The 5,000-nt window shown below is 62.6% G+C and overlaps 1 pseudogene; it reads right to left on the reverse strand.

Annotated features, from left to right (window-relative positions):
* The window catches only part of LOC126447916 (large subunit ribosomal RNA), a 7,935-nt pseudogene that overhangs the window by 2,280 nt on the left and 655 nt on the right, over positions 1-5,000 (reverse strand).

The following is a 5,000-nucleotide window of genomic DNA, read 5'->3' on the forward strand; positions in this document are numbered from 1 at the left end:
CACTGATGTTGGCCACTGACGGCGGCAGAAGATGACAGCGCCGCACCGTCAATGGCGATGTGTAGGCGCGCCGCCCACATTTCCCCAACCTGCGTTGACGATTTGAGGAGGTGGCCCTCCCACATTAGGTGGCGCTCCAGCACCTCGATCTCACGCTGCACCTCATCCATGCCTGCACCGTCGCAGGCTGGCCCTATCTTCTTCAGCGCCAGGAGACGGGACCGACGGAGGGTCGGACCCATCCATCGGCAAGATGGAATGCCGAGGCCCCCCTGGGCAACAGGAGCGTGGAAGTATCCCAGGGGGGTGTCCGCCGGAAGGCGGAACCATCTCCTGACGGCGGCCCGGATGGTGACGTCGGCCGACTTCAATGCACCCACCCGGGTGCGGCTGAGGGCCAGCCCGTGGTACAGGCCAGGGAGAAGTACGTTGGTGAGAGCGTGGAGGCGCTGTTGCGGCTTCAGCGGAGCTCGGGAGATGACGTCAAGCTGCTCCACCAGGTGGCGACGTGGATTGAAGACGCAGCGACCCGCCGTGGAAAATTGCAGCCCCAGGTACCGGAAGGTTTCACCCACACGCAGGGCAGGCATGGTGGTATTGCCTGCTGTGAAGGTGACATTGCTGTCCACCTTCACCTTCTTCTCGCGCCCTGACGCGACTAAGGCGAGGGTGAAACACTTCCGGGCGTTGATCTGCAGCCCCAGGTGGGCGAGGGCTGCGGTAGCTGCGTCGATGAGGGACTGCAAGCCCCTCGGGGTCGCTGCAAACAGCAAGACGTCATCTGCAAAGGCCGCAGCGTTGACTCTGCGACCGAGGATCCGAGCTCCGATGTGGGAGGGCAGTTGGCCTAAAACGTAGTCCACCGCAAAGTTGAACAGGAGGGGGGAGAGGGGATCGCCCTGGCGAACGCCCCGTGCTGGCTGCACAGACACGCCCACGCCGGCGCCGTCCGCTATCACTGTCGTGCTGCCCTCGTAGCACCGCTCGACGTACTCGACAAAGCAATCCGGTAGGCCATGCGCCTTCAGCACAGGGCGAAGGGCAGCATGATCCACCGAATCGAATGCCTTCGAAACGTCGATCGATGCCACAAAGACAGAGCGGCAGGAGCGAACTGCGTCGGTGAGAGCAGTGTCCAAGATGAAAGTATTTTCCAACATCCCATCCCGAGGGATGAATGCCCGCTGACGTTCGTCCACAGCACAAGCGCGCATCAGGCGTGACGCGAGAACCTTGTGAAAGGTCCGCGCCAACACCGAGCAGACCGTAATGGGGCGAAAGTCAGCGGGGGATGTTGGTGCAGCCGTTTTCGGGAGAAGGGACGTCCGCGCGCGAAGCAGGCGTTCCGGGAGGGCGCGGGCCAGAAGGAAGAGATTCATCACTTTCACCAGGACTTCGTGCGGCAGGCGCCGCAACTCCGCTGGGGTAAGGCCGTCCGGCCCGGCCGCTGATCCCCTGGGCGGCAACGCGGCGGCGACCTCCTCATGTGTGACCGGCCCCCATAGGCACTCAAGAGCGACAGGCTCCGAGTGCGGGAGGAGGCGGTCACGAATGAAGCCCGCGGTGGAGACGGGCTTCTTTGTGAAGAGGTCCGCCCAGAAGTCCAGCAGACCAGGGATGGCAGGTGGCGGCTGGAGCAGGGTGCCATCCAAGAGGCCGCGCACGCAACGTGCACGCGACCGTCGGAAGGCATCCTGCGTTCTCGCGTACTCCCAGCGGCGCCGCTTGCGCTTCTGCGTCGGCGGCGCGGCAGGCGGCCGCTTCGATGGTTGGCGCGGCCGCTGTGTCCTGGTGATCGATCTCTCCCCTCTGGACCCGACCGACGCAAGGGCATCCGGGAGCATGCCCAGGATGACATCGGGCGGCGTGCCCCGCCCCAGACCTATGACACGATCCAGGGCAGAGAAACGCTGGGCGGAAGCGGGTAGCCCCGCCAGATGCTCCCAGATGGCGGCGTCAGTCGGCCCCTCCGGCGGCGGCCCGGTGGTGTCGGCCGCGAAGTCCTCGGCTGCGTCGACGGGCGGCGCAGCGGCCTCGCCCGCGTCTGGCAGCGGGCTCGCTGCTCCCCGGCGGGACGCCGGCTCTTCCCCCCGACCGATCTCAAGCGCCTCCATGAATTGGCGGACAAGCTGCTTGTGGGCAGCTTGCCGCCGTCGGCACTTGATTGCCTCAAGCGTTCGGTCGGGGAACATCCTGATGAGCTCTTGATTTACAAAGAAGAACCGGGCGTCCCTCTCGAGGAACAGTTCGGCCTCCGCCTTGGCGAGCGACAGGACTTCTTCCTCCGTCCACCTCGCGCGATGCCTCTCCGTGACGATCTCCGCGTTGGCGGCCGCAAGGTGTTGGCGGCGGCGATGGACCCCGAGACCGTTCTTGGTGGTGAAGCTGCGGTGGCACTCACTACAGGCGTATACAGCTGCAAAAGTTACAAGATTTTCGGCACGGCCGGTTGGCCGGCTAGGTGCTGGGGGAGTTGGGGTGGCACCTTCAGCGGAAGGGCCACCACTTTTTCTCTGAATACTGCCCCCAACTAAAAAAGGGATAGTGCGAGGGGGGGCTGGTAACCCCCCCAAGCCCCTGGTGCGGTCTTCCACTCTGCGAAAATCAGCGGGCCCACGAGAAGGGGAGAAGACCGCAGGAGAGGAGAGGCTAAGAGGGCTAGGCCCATGTATTGCGCATCACTCTCCCTGTAACCATAACCCAAGGAAGGCACCTCGCAGCAGCAGCACGACTACATCAAGACCGCACTTCGAAAAGCCAAGTCCGGATGCAGCCAGAGAGTCATAGTTACTCCCGCCGTTTACCCGCGCTTGCTTGAATTTCTTCACGTTGACATTCAGAGCACTGGGCAGAAATCACATTGCGTCAACACCCGCTAGGGCCATCGCAATGCTTTGTTTTAATTAGACAGTCGGATTCCCCCAGTCCGTGCCAGTTCTGAGTTGATCGTTGAATGGCGGCCGAAGAGAATCCGCGCACCCGCGCGCCCCCGGAGGAGCACGCTAAGGCGGACGCGGCCTCGCAGCAAGGAAGATCCGTGGGAGGCCAAGGCACGGGACCGAGCTCGGATCCTGCACGCAGGTTGAAGCACCGGGGCGCGAACGCCGCGCAGGCGCGCGCATCCTGCACCGCCGGCCAGCACGAGGCCGACCAACGGCGAGAGCAGACCACGCCCGCGCTAAACGCCCGCACTTACCGGCACCCCTACGGCACTCACCTCGCCCAGGCCCGGCACGTTAGCGCTGACCCACTTCCCGACCAAGCCCGACACGCCCCGATCCTCAGAGCCAATCCTTATCCCGAAGTTACGGATCCAATTTGCCGACTTCCCTTACCTACATTATTCTATCGACTAGAGGCTCTTCACCTTGGAGACCTGCTGCGGATATGGGTACGAACCGGCGCGACACCTCCACGTGGCCCTCTCCCGGATTTTCAAGGTCCGAGGGGAAGATCGGGACACCGCCGCAACTGCGGTGCTCTTCGCGTTCCAAACCCTATCTCCCTGCTAGAGGATTCCAGGGAACTCGAACGCTCATGCAGAAAAGAAAACTCTTCCCCGATCTCCCGACGGCGTCTCCGGGTCCTTTTGGGTTACCCCGACGAGCATCTCTAAAAGAGGGGCCCGACTTGTATCGGTTCCGCTGCCGGGTTCCGGAATAGGAACCGGATTCCCTTTCGCCCAACGGGGGCCAGCACAAAGCGCATCATGCTATGACGGCCCCCATCAACATCGGATTTCTCCTAGGGCTTAGGATCGACTGACTCGTGTGCAACGGCTGTTCACACGAAACCCTTCTCCGCGTCAGCCCTCCAGGGCCTCGCTGGAGTATTTGCTACTACCACCAAGATCTGCACCGACGGCGGCTCCAGGCAGGCTCACGCCCAGACCCTTCTGCGCCCACCGCCGCGACCCTCCTACTCGTCAGGGCTTCGCGGCCGGCCGCAAGGACCGGCCATGACTGCCAGACTGACGGCCGAGTATAGGCACGACGCTTCAGCGCCATCCATTTTCAGGGCTAGTTGCTTCGGCAGGTGAGTTGTTACACACTCCTTAGCGGATTCCGACTTCCATGGCCACCGTCCTGCTGTCTTAAGCAACCAACGCCTTTCATGGTTTCCCATGAGCGTCGATTCGGGCGCCTTAACTCGGCGTTTGGTTCATCCCACAGCGCCAGTTCTGCTTACCAAAAGTGGCCCACTTGGCACTCCGATCCGAGTCGTTTGCTCGCGGCTTCAGCATATCAAGCAAGCCGGAGATCTCACCCATTTAAAGTTTGAGAATAGGTTGAGGTCGTTTCGGCCCCAAGGCCTCTAATCATTCGCTTTACCGGATGAGACTCGTACGAGCACCAGCTATCCTGAGGGAAACTTCGGAGGGAACCAGCTACTAGATGGTTCGATTAGTCTTTCGCCCCTATACCCAGCTCCGACGATCGATTTGCACGTCAGAATCGCTACGGACCTCCATCAGGGTTTCCCCTGACTTCGTCCTGGCCAGGCATAGTTCACCATCTTTCGGGTCCCAACGTGTACGCTCTAGGTGCGCCTCACCTCGCAATGAGGACGAGACGCCCCGGGAGTGCGGAGGCCGCCGCCCCGTGAAGGGCGGGGAAGCCCCATCCTCCCTCGGCCCGCGCAAGGCGAGACCTTCACTTTCATTACGCCTTTAGGTTTCGTACAGCCCAATGACTCGCGCACATGTTAGACTCCTTGGTCCGTGTTTCAAGACGGGTCGTGAAATTGTCCAAAGCTGAAGCGCCGCTGACGGGAGCGATTATTCCGCCCGAGAGCATCCCGAGCCAACAGCGGCGCGGGTCCGGGGCCGGGCCAGGTAGGTCCGTCATCCGGGAAGAACCGCGCGCGCTTGCCGGGAGCCCGAGCGCCCAAAGGGGCGAATCGACTCCTCCAGATATACCGCCGGGCAGCCAGCCAGGACACCGGGGCTCTGCCCAACAGACGCGAACCGAGGCCCGCGGAAGGACAGGCTGCGCACCCGG

This window comes from Schistocerca serialis, unplaced genomic scaffold (genome assembly GCF_023864345.2).
Source record: "Schistocerca serialis cubense isolate TAMUIC-IGC-003099 unplaced genomic scaffold, iqSchSeri2.2 HiC_scaffold_548, whole genome shotgun sequence".
NCBI classification, from domain to species: Eukaryota; Metazoa; Arthropoda; class Insecta; order Orthoptera; family Acrididae; genus Schistocerca; species Schistocerca serialis.